The sequence below is a fragment of the Corapipo altera genome, unplaced genomic scaffold (assembly GCF_003945725.1).
Source record: "Corapipo altera isolate COAL_440 unplaced genomic scaffold, ASM394572v1 2b, whole genome shotgun sequence".
NCBI classification, from domain to species: Eukaryota; Metazoa; Chordata; class Aves; order Passeriformes; family Pipridae; genus Corapipo; species Corapipo altera.
In genome coordinates, this window is record NW_020884874.1 from 3,326,787 (window position 1) to 3,343,971 (window position 17,185).

Sequence of the window (17,185 nt, forward strand, 5' to 3'; positions counted from 1 at the left end):
ATTGCCACAGTGCCCAGAAGGATGCTACTGTTTTGCCAAAAATGTTCTGTCACTAATGTGAGGCCTGTTGACAGACTGTTGTTTATATGTGTCAACATGATGCCAAGTCGATTGTTTCACTACAGGAATCCTGGCTTGGCCCCAGTGGCTGTCTGAGGCTCTGTAGACAAAAAGATACTTTTATGGTGGCAGTGAAAGAGAACAGCTTTTTGGACTTTTATCTTGATCTCATAGTAACTATTCTCTCATATATATAATAAGAGGATTAATAATTGGGAAATTTTACATGCAACTTGGTACATCATATTTTATATTTTCCGGACAGAGGAAGAAATTTAAATTTAAGTGGAGTTGTTAAGTGAGTCTAATCAAATTATTGTACTTGGTGTTTAATCATATTAGTCAGAACCAAGCATAAAACATTGCAACATGTTTGGAAGTGTGTTTTAGTGCAAAAAGTAACATTTTTAAAAACTGTTTCCTATTTACTCAGAAAAAATAAGTAGATTCAGTGTGGGTAGAGAACTGCACTGCAGACTTCTTAATATGGACCTCACCTTCTGGGGTCGCTGGATTCCACGCTCAGACTCTGTTCTACACTCCTCTTTGTGTAGCACACAGCAATTAAGAGGCTCCAGTGGTATAGAAAGAGGAAGCTGATCCTTTCCATTTCCCCCAAACAGTTGATGTATTTTTAATAACTCCGTTTGTCTGCTTCAGAGGAAGATAACTGATTATTGCTCAGTTTGAAAGCTTAATATTTATGTAAATATGTTAAATTAATGAGAGAAATCTTATCTACTATTTAGAAAAGGTCATCTAAAGAGCAATCTTTACTATTTCCATCTTGATACTTCTCATTGCGTTATCTCAATTTTTCTCAAAGTAGCATTACTACTGGAAAAGTATCCATAATTTCTTGCCCAAACCAGTGGGATGTTTGTTACAACTAGATTGCCAACTGTCACTTTTGGGCAGAATCCTTAAATACACGGTCCTGTCGTCTAGTCAGAAAAATGTCTCCAAATCTCACATGAAAATGCCAGAAAAATCCATCACAAGGATGTAGAAATTGTGTGAAAAATACCTCCAGCTTTTGATCACTCTGCCCAAGGCTCACCACATGGTATCCCAAATATTCTTCGGAGATGCAAATTCAGTATAGCTGGTGGTATAAGTCAGTGATAATAATGTGACTCAGAAATGTGATCAATCATATTTATGTTTATCCCAGGCTAAACCACTACTGGAGAAAAGACTGACAGTGTGAAGGACCAAGTCTTTCAAGGTGAGCTTCAAAGTGCCATCTTATAATGATATCAGAACTGCTACTACTCATAACAAATTGTTAGTGCCAGACCTGTATTTGTACTCATAAAGGTCAGACTTCCAAATATATTATTCTGATAAAATATACTTCCTTTGTAACATACAGACGCAATTCAACTACCTGGATCTTTTGCCCCCAGTCTTCAGGGAGTAAAATCTTTTCTCCTTTAAATCCAATAAGCTTGGCATGTGTGGATCTCTTCTAGTGTGTGCTAGAGGGATTTCTTGGAACTATGTAGGCAAGTGACAAATCTTGTAGCTGTTTCAGTAGATACTGAACCATGTTCTACGTGCCGCCCCTGAACCCCACCTACAGTATTCCTTGTGACTCGATATCCCTGCCATACGGGACAAAAGAAGCTGAAAATATACTGTAAAGTATTGATATGAAAATCAGATAAATTCAAGGCTGAGCATCTTATATAAAACACCTAGCTCCAGGGATCTGGTGGTTTTGGTACCAGCATATTTTTCTGCATCATATTGAGAGGTAGAAGAGTTATTATAGTGAAGGATTTATCTGTCTTCAATGCAAGATTCAAGCATAAGATGAGAGATTTAGTGATAAATCAATACACGATAAATGCAGACTGGCTGGATTTGCCTTTCATCCTCTCAAAATTTTGGTTAAAAATATTTTGGTTGCACCTATTTTAAACAGAGTGAGGGCAGCAATGTATTTTCCTTGGAATAGCTTGATAAATACTCTTTTTCAAACACTTTTTTATTTGAAAAACACTTCCTTTTTCCTTTTATTTAGATTTTTAAAAACCCCGAGCTTTGTTTTAAGTCTCTAAGAAGGCTGAAAGAAAATGAATCTGTCTTTTTTCTTTTTTCTTTCTTTTTTTTTTTACTTAAATTGTGGTTGCGGAATTCTAAATTATGTATCTGGTAGAGTGTATGTAGTGAGAAAAGAGCAAATGCCAAATGAAGCCAATGACAGTTTTAAAATTCATGAAAAATCCAAGCTAAAATGAGAAGCATGAACACTATAAATCATTACTTCCTTGCCTCACAGCCAGCTAATTCAAGAATCTGCATCAGTTTTATTTTGCCAGTTGTGTAATCTAACACAGCCATTGAGGTTTTGGGAATCCAACACGCTGGTGAGGAGTTCAGTTCTGGTCCACCCTGCCTGTACACAGAACATTCTTCTAAGAGGTAAGGCATAAAGAGATTTTTTTTTTAGGTCACTCCTTAGTCACCGTGGAAGAGTGCACTTGCTTGTCTGCACATGCTGAAACTGGTCAACCTTCTCTTGGCTTGCCCCATGAGACAGGGATATGGCCTCACAGGAACTGGAGATCTGTCATCTCATTTCCAGATGCATTGTAGGTAGATCAGATGGGGTTTTTAGCCTCTTTAGGGGATGAAAATATATGGATATCACATATCACCAGGTTTTTCTTCTCACCGTGACAATGTGACTTTTGCAGATAGCCTGCTGTTCCTAACACATCTCAAAGAGGAGGTGTTTCAGTCTTCAGAGTGAGAAAGAGTTGCCTTTGACTCATCACTGGCTTTTGACAGTTTTGCTGAACTAGGGCCAGTAGTTCCTTATTTTCTACTTGCTTAAAATCACAACATATCAAGTTGCATTTGTGTGAATAACATGCTTTGGAATGCTTATTAGCAACAACTAGAATTTAATGGTGTAGTTAATTTATTTAATGTTTAAAGTTATTTACCAGTCGAAGGATTTCTCTCTTAACCAATACCGAGCAGTTCTGCTTTGCAAGGTAATTTTAGACTATTTATAGTTATTACTGTGTATGTTATTTTCACACTAGACATCACATAGATCTAAATAGGCACACAGTGCCCAGATATCATACCATCTAGGTAATCAGTCTTGTAAGGATTTCTTATTTAGTCAGACCCCTTAGTCCAAGTGTAGATGTTTAGCACATTAAGAAATAGCTTTTCTCAGACCACATGTTTGGCTCGATATTTTGAGATACATTTCACACTGAGATCGCAATCTTTATCTTGAGCAAATGGAGATCTAATTAAAAATATATTAACTTGTCTATCAGCTAGCCTAGTTTAACTGATTTCTGAAAGTCAACAGCTTTTCAGTTTAATATATCTTAATGGTGGTCTATTACCCTTGATCCATGCAGCTTTCACAAAAATTAATAGGAATAACTTATACTGAAGAAATTAATTCATATCTCTCTTCTTCTCTGCTAGCATGATTTTGTGAAAATGGAGCAGCTGAAATTATTGAAATCCTGCAATTTTTACATTTTTTTCTGATTTGATTTAGACATTCTATTGAAGATTTTATTTATAATTTCTATAGAATTTTTTATGGCTCCCATTTCTTCCAGATGACTACAAACAGGAGCTGATGTAGACATTTGCATTTTCTGCAAGTTTTTAAGGATCCAAGAAGCAGCTCCTTTTCTCACTTCCCTATGGGAAGGACCTATGGATATAAGTCACCTAACTTAAACTGAACAGAGTGCATGCACAGCATGAGATGGTTATGTAAATATCTCTTTCACTGCAATCTGGTCATGACTACAGACTGTCCTCCGGCTTCTCTTGTTTGGAGAAGAATGCTCTAATATAAAGGTGATTATGTAGCATTTACACCTCAGTCTGTCCTAGCATTAAGACAATACCTATCTAGAGTAAACAACCTGGAGAATCATTTGTAGGTGAAATAAATTAGAGAAGGTAGGAGGTCCAGTCCTGCTCAGACCTGCACCTGAAAGTCTGTGGCAACTTTAAATTGATTTTACATAGATGATGCTCACCATTTGTTACCCTTTATTGGACCTTTTCCAGTATTTATTATTTTCTCACTTTGCTCTTTGTTTTGTTTATCAAAAGTATTCCTAGAAAGTTCTGTGATTCATGGAAGTCTAATATTTTCTGTGGTGTAATTCCTAGGTGTAATTCAGGAGGTAGATACACACTCCGAGAAATCAGAAAATATTCCTGTATCTTAGTAATTCAGTGCTGTTAGGATGAGTAAGAATTTTCTTACATGCATTTCTTAAATGAAATATGCTTCACCGCAGAATGCTGCCTGACAGATAAATATTTATTTGCAATAGTTCCTATAGCTCTGCATGTTGTCATTTTAACAATAACAATATTGGCATCAGAGCTTAGCTGGCAAATGCCATAATAGTGCAGAAATTAGAATGGGATACATCCAGTTCTTAAACAGGTATACATAAGGACTCTTTAATGTCTTTAAAAATATTTTCCGCAATTTTTTCAGGCACTGTTTGGACTGTTTTTAAGGCTACCTCTCCTGTTTTTCCTCTACAATTACTGCTATACTGCACTTAAATGGATTGTGGGGTTCTTTGGTTTACAGAGTAGAAGGGGCAACATCTGTTCTTTCCTATGACATTCATTGATCATTTTAAACACTCCTTAAAAAATGCATTTTTTTGTCTACTCACAAATGACTTGTTTTAAACATCTACCATTCGTTCCTTCAAAAACACCTCTAGAATCTAAAATAAATGCTCACTAGCTCTTTTTGTGTTTTCTTTTCCTCTTATAAAAAATAATTTGCATGGGGTTTACACATGACTTTTTCTCATTTATTCTAAATTGAGGATGTATTTCATTCATTTTGTCCATAGGTAAGGACACATTTCATTTTTTTAAAATAAATATTACCTGTATCTGGCGTTTAGAATTTTCTTAGTATTTAGATGCCATATTACAGTAAAGTGTTAAACAGGAGAAAGTTAAAAACATGTATTGAATAGAATAAATAACCTATTTTAGGTAGAATCTAACCAGAAATTTCTCTGAGAGCATGGGATAAACGTTGTTAGTACCCTGAGCCATCTTGCTGTGGAAATGCCATCTGGTGTTTAAAAGCAAAGTTTATTTTAGGAATAAACTAGTAAATAGGAGAAGTCCTGAAGATTGATATTCTGAAGATGATATAAGCAACTATAGTTCATTCAGAAGCTACAAATCCACCATCCTGGCTCTGCAAATGTTGTAGTGAGCCACTAGAGCAGTGAAATGGAAGTGAAGCTTGAAACATTCATCTCCCAAAGGAGAAGAATGAACTCAGACCAAGTACGAGAAATAGGAGATGTCAATATATTTTGAATTACTCCTAATGGTTGTAGATCTTTAAAAAGTTAACTCAACAGCCAAGAATATATATGAGCTGGAATCTGAGTTGCACATCCAAACCTAGTTGCTGGTTCTCTTAGAAACCTGTGCATAGCACATGACATGCACAGGATAAAATGGTGAGGTCCTAGAGGAAAGCTTTCTGAAATACATTGTATACAACTTTCTCAGTGCAGTTGAAATAGGATGGGTCTTTCTGGTTATTTTTTCCCCCTTTTTCAGTATTTTCTTTCCTCTAAACATAATACAGTGGATGTAATCTGTACTCACTTCTAATGGAACAGTAAAAGAGGGAGAATAAAGTTATCATAGACCCATTCCTGTATTGCTGTAACTTGACTTAGCCGTCAAAGACAGTGTGTTCTTTCACCATCCCCTGAGGGAACATGAATGAGCATTTTGTTTTGGAAGGTTGCATTTGTGTTTGTTCGAAATTTGCATATTCCTATATGTGTTAAGAAAGCAAGGTCACAGGAGTTTACCCTGCATTGATACAGGAAGGCAGAGTGGGTAATGAGTAACATCTTACTCCTCCATACAGACGGAGGGTAGATTTGGGAATGCTACTTTAGTGAATCTCTGAAACTTCTACACGTACTTTTGTCCTTCACAGCCCCTTTCAAGTAGGGATGGGGGATACCTAGAACTTGGCAAGTATAAACAGAGGTCCAGCAACATTTTGTGCAGTTTGGAAATAGGTAACAAAAAACATGGCGGACTTGGAGCCATTCTGGCTTGCCTCTTTGCTGAAAATTGGAGATGTAAGTGATGGAGTTTGAGATTCACAGGGGACTGAAAGGGAGGAAGAGACAGGAGGTCATAGGTAAGATCTGAAAAGGGTTGGGGAGAAAAAAAAGAGAATTGAAATAGAGACGTGGTAGAATGCACACACAATAACATGGAGGGAGAAAAAACAGGTGCCAATAAGATGAAATAGTACATGAATCCTCCTAACTTCTCCTTAGTGGCACCTTTTCTCCCGTATGAACAAGCATTTAACAAGAATTAATACTGAAATCAATAGGGATTACTTGCAGAGTCAGGTACTACTCATTGTGACTAATGATGGCAGAATCAGACCTTTATTTCTAAAACAGAAAACAAGATGAAAGCCAAATAAATCACTTGGTCTATGCAGCAATGGGGATCTTAGAAGTCCATGTAGGCTGCACAACTCCAGTCATCTTCATATTCCTTATTAACTGCCAATCTGTGTTACATTCTGCTTTTATTTAATATTATTTTTGATGGTTGCAGAATCTCTGAGTATGTACTTAGCTTTTCTTCTAACGCACGGAAAGGTGAGATGTGCTAAAGTTTCTAACAAACTTGGTGAATCTTGGTGAATCTTGGCATCTTGAAAAACACTTAAAACTTTACTTTGGAGTTGTCGTTTTGGTGTCTTTTTGGTTTTGTTCTTTTTTTCGTTGTTGTTGTTGTTGATTTGGGTTTTTTGTTTATTTGTTTTGTTGTGTTTTTTAAATCTTCTGTCACTAATACACAGTCATATTTTTCCTAGCTGTATTTTCTGTGTCAGAATAGCTCTGAAAGAGCCAACGAATACAGGTGAATGATGGGTTCATTTTGTTCACTAATGAATAACTATAGAAATATTGCGTGGGTTTTATGGATGGGGATTTCCATTTTTAACCACATTTCTCTGAACTTTGTTGCTGTATTACTTTGTTATGTATTCAGTCATTGTGGTAGATGCAAGTTGCATTTCACGACTCATTTCTTACTTTCTCTTTGAAATATTTCTAGTGTGTCATATTCTGGCTTTGACTTTTCTCACCAAAACAAATGCTGTATGGTTTATATGATACACAGAAGACACTGGCATGCTGGTATGTCTACTTTTTGAGGAGTGGGCTTTTTGAAGAGAAACATCCTCACATACTTCAATTTTATGTGAAACTAAATCAAAAGACATCTTCTAGGAGCACACCTAGTCCACTGCAGCTGGTCCATGGAACCACACTAAAACTAGCCCATTATAGCCACCACCCAAAAATGTGTATAATGTCAATGCTGGATCCTTAGCCCCAAGTGTTTGAGTCTACAGATTGACTCCCAGTGTGCAGTTTTACTTGATAATTCTGATGTAGTCACTGTGTATGACAAGAAAAAAAAGGGAGAAAATATTTAAAAAAATTGCTGTTTTCAGGAACAGGATCAGTTTAATTTCAGAGAAGACTCATGGAAGATTTCTCTAGAATATAGTAGAATATTGTAGTATTCAATAGAATTTCAGAAAGTCTGCTATCTTTTCTACAGAATCCCTTAGGATGCTTCAAAAGCCTGTAGGAAGTATATCATTTTCTCAAATTATGTAAATTATTTCAGAGTAATTTCTATAGGAAATAACTAGTGGTATCCTTATTAAATCCTTCAGGACTTTTCCATAAGGGAGGGATTTCTGTACTTTGGAGATGAAGCTATAGCATTTTATTAACTCTGCTGAGTTTATGCACCTAATATTTAAGCAGATTAATAATGTGTGTGGCAGAGATCTTGGGGCAACTTCACAGGGCCAGTAAGAATAATAGTTAGCTGGTAATACAGCCACAGCATTGAGCCTTTAATTATAAATCATTTATTACAGTAAAAGGTACAAAGAATTTTTGTCATTATAGTGATTCTTACGCACAAAGACATTTTTATTTTATTGCTTTTGTCCCATATTTGGGTTCAAAAACCAGTAGGAAAACATTGTAAATTGACCAGTCCAGAGCTCAGATCTTCAACTGTTTATTTTGTAGTCCTTAAAGTAATGTGAAGAACTTGTAAGAGAATTATGAATGCAAATTATCTACTGGTATATACATAAAAGATGTCATTGTGCCCTTAGACATTTATTTCTGTATTATTCCTGAGGGTCAAAACCAAGCCTTAAAAACCAGTCACTTTCTTACTACCTGTTACATTGTGTCCCTAATGTCTAATTATTTGGGGACATCTGCCTGACAAACTCCTTTTGCCTACTTCCACATGCAAACTGAAGTGTGCATTGGGGTTTAAACATTAGAATGGCCTTTCCACTTGGATATGGCACCTGATAGCAGCATGAAATGTTGAGCAAGCACTGGATACATAATACTTTTCATTTAATGAACTGTTTCTTTATTATTTTGCAAAGCCTGCATAAGATGTTTTCATGGTTTAAAAAGTGTCCTGCATCCTACTTCATAGGAAGGGGACCTCATTTAGATTAACCTGTGACTTCAACAGCAGGTGGTAGAAAGAACCAACTGTTTCAATTATGGCTTTTGCGCATGACTTTCATGTGTTGCTAAGATTATCAGAGGAACCTGATTACATCCCCTTAGACACTATTGTCAGCACAGTGATTAAGCTGTTATTTTTTTCTCTTTTTTTTCCCCACTTTCTTTTTTAAACTGGAAACCTAAAGAGCTTTTTGGCATGAAGCAAAAGCATTGTGTATAGAGATCAGTAAGATAGTGAGTATCATTGCCCTGTAGCTTATCTCCACATATACAGCTCCCTGGTGGATCCCTATGATAAACATTATTGGAACAATTAGCTGCTGCTGACATAGAATCCAAACACAATGGCAATGGCCAGCAGCACTGAGCCAAATATCATGGAGCCAAAACCCATAAAAAAGAAACACCAAGCTACTCTTCCCATTCAACTGCCGTCATAAAACCCTCCCAGTGCTGTGTTTGCATAGCTGGCTTCACCGATATGGCACTGAAACACAAAAGGAGAAGCTGCAGCACTTGTCTTTGTTTAGCTGAAATTACAAGTCATTGAATTAGTATGTCATCTTTATTGTGCTGTCACGCAACGGAGGTGAGGAAGGCTCTTGGTAATGGATGGAAGAGTTTGATGGCCTAAAAGACAGGCTCACAGATGGTTGTCAATATAAAACAGTTTGCCCTTTTTTAAAAAAAAAGGCAAGGGGAAAAAAGGCTAAACAGAATAGGTCTCTGCTGATCTGAGTAGCTTTAACTAACCATATTTATGTAAGGCTGATCTTGGAGGATCTAGGGTTAGAAGGTGAACCAAGAGTTTGTCTAAAGATTAGGACTCAGAAGTGCATGCTAAGCCATTTAAAAAAATTTAAATATCAGTGAGGTAACATGACCTGAAAGGTGAAGAAGGAAAGGTCTTGCTCAGAGGAAGCTGTTGCCGTACCCTTGTGCAGGGAAAGGTACCCTTGTCTGATTCTGCAGCAGCAGCAAAATTCTCATCAGCAGAATCAATGAAGATGCAAAGCAAACTCAGGAGAAGAAGAAGAAACTATTTGTACATTTTAAGGAGCACTGTGATATTCTCTTTCCTTATTTGTTTAAAAAGTAGGTAGGAAAAAGGCATTGCTGATCAAAGTTTGCTGTTAGGGTCTAAGATTAATGCTGAACTTTGCACAAACTGTCTCTTTTCACCTGAAACACAAGACCACTTCTTACCTGGTGCATACTTCGTGCAGTTTTCTCAAACTGATGTTACAGTCACATCCAAAAGAAAAGATTTACTGAAAGCCTAACTTACTCTAGTCAGTCTGGATTTGCAAAAAAATACCAAAAAAACCCCGTGTGTATTTCAGCCAGGTCAGTCTTTTTAAGAACTGTGAAGAAAAGACTATTCAAGCCCTTTGCTGAAATTGCCCAGCATCTCATTACAAGGTTGCCAGTACTTTAAATTAAGACTGCTACTGTCTACTCCTCCCATTCCCCTCATTGATTTCCTTGCCACCTCTTTGCACTGAAGTCTGCGTGGAAGTAATCCGAGGTAGTCTGAGAGCTGTGAAATGTTTCCTCCCTAGTCAGGACTGTTTGACTAGTGTGGGTAAAGCCTGTTTATAGAGAAAATACCACAGGAAGGAGCCACCCAAGACCAGTGGGGTGCTGCCCCACTTGAGTTCAGGCTTGGATATAAGAGGAGGAGCCACAGAGCACTCCTACAACTTCCCTCTACACCACATTTTTCTGTTTTCTATTTGGACAATTTCTCTATTATTCATGAGGATAAAGGCGAAAACCAATTGCACGTTATTTTCGTACTCCTCAAAGTATCATCAAGGTAGATAATTGCCTGCTCAGAAGTGGTAATGTAAGTCTCGTGGTGGTAGTAGCATTTCTAGAGATTTATGAAAATCAGTTGTAATTTCAAAATGTTGCGTTTCTGTACCTTTTCCTCACCCTACTGCATCCAGGGCTTTGTTCCCAAGAGCAGGCTGGAATGCTTTTAAAGCAAGTACTCCTGTGCGCTATTGTTTCCTTCTCTTCCTCCTTGGGACAGCTGAAGGCCACAAAGGCCTGTCCTCAGGGCTCCCAATACAAAGGTAAACAGACATAAGAGCTATGCAGGAGGAGCACATAAGGCAGGACTGGTGTTGTGGAGGCATTTGAGATATAGAATCATAACATGACAGGAAAACATATTCTGATAATAGCTGCCTTAAGTGGGATCTGACACTTCTCAGAAGAAAATGTTTTCGGTTTCATGTTCCCTGAAATAAATCTTTATCTCTGGGACTGAAAAATGAGTAATTCGGAGGATACCTTGATACTTTATGAAATTTGTGAATATTGTGTTTTATACAACAGTGTAGCAAGTTGAAATTAGTGTCTGCATAAAGTCTTATAAATATCTATTTAATTTCAGCCAAACACTAGGAGTTTCAATTATTTGCTTTAACATGTTTCAGTTAATTTTTTTTCCCCAGATAGTGTGCAGCATACTCAGATTTCAAGACATTTGCTTATGCATTCTTGAAATGCTATCACAGACCATGTAATACCATTTTTTTTGACCAAACAAAATCTAAAATAAGGTATGAAGCAAATGAAGAGGAAGACTCTCCTTTTTAATTATCTCTTTGTTTTGCTTTCCTTATTAAGCTGGTTAATGTATCTACCAAAAAGTACTCTATATTAAAAAATTCAGAATTAAGACATATGGATGTCATCTATAAAAATTCCTCAGAGATATAGTCTTCTGTTTCAATTGAGAAATCCATTCAGTATCAATGACCTTTCCATTTAGGGAGTACTTAATGTGGTTAACTAGATATGATATACTTTGGGAATGCTTTTTATTGCATACATTTGAATTAAGAGATACACCTTGTAGGGGGAAAATGATGAAACAGCACTCTATTGAGGGTTAAAGATGAATGATGGCCTTAAAGACATTTGTTTTGGTTAAACACAAAGTAAGAGACACTGTCATATTCAAACCCACAGTGTTATTAAGGTATAAGAGATGAGAACTGAATTCAGTCTCACTTAAATCAATGGGAATTTCGCCTGCTACTGCTGCAGCTGAATTTGAATCATTATAGTTAAATGGGCTCTTTTTTAATCATAAAATGCTTTGAGTCATAACAATATGTATTAATCCTTCTAATTAATTCTTAGAGGCTTGTGTACTAGGCCACTTTAGATGGTGTAGCTCTTCTGGAAAACAAAGGAAAGCTGATTGTATTGTGAGAACAGATTTTAAAAATACTTGGGCCTTGTGTTTGATTTATTTGTTATTATAAACAGTGAGAAGATATATTGCAACTGTATCAGAAATTTTTGAATTTTCTGAATTTATATTTACTGATGGTTTTTATTTGCTTATAGCTTTGAGAAAATATTTGGAATATCACCTATGGGAAAGCTGAAGCAAAAAATAGTTTTTCTGAGTGTCTGCCTTCTCATCAGCCAAATTTCAGTGTAACTAGATTTCTTTTGGTAACTAGATGTATCAATAAACAGAGATGCCTGGAGTTGTGAATGGGACAAATCTGTTTGCATATGGATAACTGACTAAATGCATTAGCTTTTTTGCATTCGTTCTTGCTTCTCCTCCAATTCTGACATTTTTTTCCTACAGTATTAATATTACATTTCCTTTGTATTTCTACTCACTTCCCTTGGCTATGCTTTACTTCTCTTAAAACCTTTGCCCTTGACTTTGTTACTACCTGCCTTACCAGGGAGAAACACTCTTCTGGGACAGACTGTCAGTGATGTATGTAAAGCCCTAATTTATGCCTCCTTTTAAGATAAGCCCAAAATACATGGATTGGCACTAGATACCAATTAAAAACCTAAAAAAATACTGAATCCAGAAGTGACTTGCTGTTGGTGATTCAGTTTGCTACCAAGAAATGCCTCCTTCTAAACAATATTTCTGTTACCAAAATTGTACCATCACCATACTGCTATCAAACTCTTCTTTATCTCAATAAAATTCTTAAATTTTAAACATTACTGTTTAAATTTATTATGTGACCATAGGAAGTAATGGAATAGTCTAAGCAAACACTTTTTGTTTTCTTTGGTAATGATGGATAGGTTTTTTTAAGTAACTAAATTATTTTAAAAGATTTAAAAGTTATGGTTACTTAAGTATAGTTGCATCATTCAATAAGATAATACGGAGCCTGAGGTTTTCCCACCTTTGTTCATATAACACGATTATAGATTCACCTACTAGATCGTCTTTTGTTTAGATCAGCCACAGTATGATTAGACAGCTTCATTCAGTATCTCGTGCTTCTTTTTTTTCTGGCTTTGGCTGGACTTTATTCTTAGTGCTGGAACTACTCCTAAGCAAACTTCTAAAATTATTTATCTATTGGAATACACTGTGAAATTTATTGGTTTTGCTTCTCGAGATCACCTAAACCCCAGTTTTTATAGGTTAGAAGATTTTACTTATTAAGATGACCTTGAATTTTATGTAAAGGGTTTAGTTTTCATTCAATAATTTCTTACATTATGTATGTTTTAGTGGCATTTAATGCTTAAATTTTACTGCTGTTTCCTACCCGTCATACATCTGGAATATTTCCAGCACTTGGAATGCAGAGCACTGTTCGTTCCCATCTGGCTGCTTCTACCTGAAGGTGGTCATGCATTAGGGACTGATTCTGGGAGCACAGGCACTTCTGCACTGTATTTCTGAACAGGAGCCAAACATTTCCCTGCTAAATTCTGAATTTGAAGTTGGCAGTTCCAGGGTATGGGGTTTTTATAGTGATGATGACTTGATCCAACAAATTAGCTGTCTGATACATACCAGACTTAAAATATTTAGGTTTAATGTAGTATGCTTGGATTTCAGCCTAAACTTTGTGCCCATCTCCAGAACTGGGATCTGCCCTCAAAATTTATCACTCACTACATCTATGTTAAGCTTCCGTCACTAAGTTTATTTGAAAGAACACCCACATTCTTCGTCAACATAGTTTCTGCCTATATAACAATGCACACAGTATATATATATGTGGATGTTTTTCCAGCTTTATTTACCTTTTCCTGTGTCTTTAAGAAAACGTTAGCAGAGAAAAGCTTACACTAAATCAGTCTATATCTTTCAGTATGTGAGCAGATGACATAGATGTCCAAGGATGTGACGGGGACCAGCTCACACACTTTTCAGCTGAGCATATGTGTAAAAACAAAAACAAACCTTACTTTTTTTTCTTAGAAAGCACCATGTATTTCAGGCAGTTAGGCAGTAACAGATGTTGGAGACTCAGTAGGAAGCTAGATGTATGCTGGGATGTCACTCAACTCCCCTTAACAAGCTGCTGTGTTGGAGAACCAGTCTCTATATAGGCTCTGCTTAGTGTCTCAGAAATAAGATGACACTAAAATAATCAGCTTCCTATGAATACCAAGTCTCTCTTTTAAAGAATATACTACTTGGGGGTTGTGAGGGAAGGAAGTGGGGGGGGGTGTGTGCCTTTGCCTGCAAAGGTATTGTGTGAGAGAAATACTGTCTTTTTTGTAATTTCAGTAATTTTAATTTTGGATAGTGTCAGTATTACATTTGTTATAGAAGTATTTCATTGAGAATTGTTATGAAATATGATCCCTCTGCACTTCTGATTGACATGGCTTAAGGTAACATACTGTGCCATGTCAATAAAAATCTACCTAGTATTAAATAACTACATTTGAAGATGGATATTCTCCATATTTGAGAAGCCAGTACAAGAATATTCATTCACTGTAACACTAAAGAAACACATGCTCCTGAGTTCTGATCTACGAGTAAAGCAGCAATTACAACAAAGTACTGTACCAATCACAGAAACTGCAAATATAACATTAAACTGGGCTGGATGACACAGTATAAGCCAGGCCAAAGAAAGGAGGCTTCATATAGCATGAACAAATCTTATTGACTATACAAAAGATGTTTTCATGCCTGGTATGGTAATGAGTAAGGTCATACCTGACCACATCAAAGTACCCTGAAGAGTATAATTGACAGATATCTATCTAGCTTCAAGAGACTGAGCACAGTGACACTGGGGACTCAGAGCCATCCTAGTACTGAGGGTCGTACAAGGACTTTGTCAGTCTGAGAGAGATGCAGGACTCTGGAAATCCAAGCAAGGAATTTTATGATTTTTTTTCAGTGACTTCAATTATTTGGACATATCTCTGCCACTGGGGAGTCTGGGATAGGTGTTTTTGAACAGTTTAGCTTTGATTTGGCTGAGGCATTTTCTTGTTTTTCAAATAAACATCAATTTATTGAAGACCCTTTTGGATCTTAAGGGTGTTTGGAGAAATATTTACTACAGTCTGGTCCTTGGGACAAGGGAAACAAACTTCTTACCTTAGGCAAAAGATAGAAGAGAGGGCTGACGGTACCTGACCTGGGGCACTTTGTCACAGGTGCTGAAGGTGTCACCAAAAGGCTGACTGAAGTCACTGACAAGCAAGAGGATGGCTGGGGAACCACAAGGGATGACAAGATTAGGGATCTTGTGGTTAGCAGTCACAGATTACTCTTCCCTCAGTAATCACAAAGGTATCAGCAGTCCTGATCTGGGATGATGGGGAAAGATGCTAAGAGCTCGTTGGGAGGAGAGAGATGCCTTTTTTCTGCAAACCAGTATAATCTTTGATGCAGCAGGATAACTTGCAGAGCACAAATGTTTTTGTCCTTTTTGCCCCACCTCCCCCCTCTCCCCCACTCGCCAATATTTTAAGATATTTCCAAAAGTAATGGGGAGTATGTGTTGGAGAGTTGTATTTGCTTTATAGTCAGCTTTACATATAACAAATGAGCATTCAATTTCTCCTGGGAAATAAGTAAATTGTATTGAAATTGAAACAGTGGCAGAAAAGGAGTAAGTGGTTTGACTTGAACCACAGAGGGAGATTACAAGAGAACAGAGATTAAAATGCAGAAACCCTTACATCATGCTAGAGCTTTGTGCACTGCACCTCCTTTTCTCACTGCCTGGAATCGATGCTTCTTTCTTCTGGGGCAAACCAAGCCACTGCTGGAAAAATGGAGCCTGTGAGCAAACTGCAAAACATCACAGTACTGTTTTTGAACCCAGGAGATACGTTTGGGTTTTTTTTTGTTTGGTGTGTTTTATTTAAAATATTTATTTATCATTTAACTTTATCGTTAAATATTATTCACTCTATAAATGGATTATTTTCTCAGAACTATGTCTGACTTTGTTACACACAAAAATCCTCACCCAGTGTCCCTTTACTGACTACTATTTCCAGATTAATTGTAGATTATACACTGGCTGAGTAGCAAACATATGGAATGAATTGGTCACACGATTATTGTGCATTTATTTAGAAAATGTTTGTTCTAATTTATTATTGATTGATATCCAGTGAATTCTTTTTCACTAGCTAATATTTTATTGTGCACTATCAAGATGTAGAATATTCCATGGAATCGCATTGATTAAAAAAATAAGAAAGATGTCGAAAGATGTCAAAAAATTCCTGAACAGAATATTCCAATTAGATCTGACTAGAGGATTTATCTAATTTCTAGATGGCAGGTTTTATGGTTTTCAGAAGATAACTATGTGTTTCTTAAATGTTGGTACTTTGAAAATCTCTTACTGAAACACTTTTTGTTTTATGAGGTGCTTTGTTTATGTAAACAAAAGCCACAGGAAAACTATGCTTAAATGTAAGGATTTTTGTTAGTTTGTGATATAATATATACTGAGTCTTATAAAACAAAAGATTTAGTCAAAACCCTTAAAAAGTGTGATTAATTCTGTTAAATTTTAATTTTTTTTTAAACTGTCATATCTTTCCCAATTTTTTATTTGGCAAACTCACTGAAAAATTAAGGATTTGAGTAAATGAGATAGATGGGGTTATTCTAGAATTTTAAAATAAGAGTATTTTAAAAAATTACTAAAACTGACTACCTTTTTGCATAAGCTTTGCAAACGGGTTTATAGATTCTGCAATGTCTTTTTTATTACAGATCTAAATGCTCAGCATTATTCTCAAAATGACATTGCTTTACAATATAAAGATATTGTGTGATAATGAGTTCTACAGGTGCAAATTACAGAACTCTGAAGAGCAGACAAATTTGAAAAATCATCATGTTAGTTTTTGCTTTTCAGAGCCACTGAATGTCCCATTCATTCTTTTATTCTGAGCAAGCGTAAATAAAGTTCCTTATTTGCCTTCCCTGCAGCATTCAGAATTTTCTGCCAGTTTAATCTGTTCCCATCCACTAAGAATTGGTTTCTTGCATGTCTTTTCACAAAGTCTTTGCATCCCTTTTTCATGGTAAAGCTAAATATCTCCCTGTCTGTCCCCACTCTCTTCATTGCAATGTTCTTTGCCTAGGAATGCTTAGGACTAAAAACAACAATCCCCTTAAGGATGTAAACTGATTTATTAAAAGAGATAGGAATGAAAACTAACGGTGAAAAAGTATAAAAAAAATTATCATTAATACTATTATTTTACTA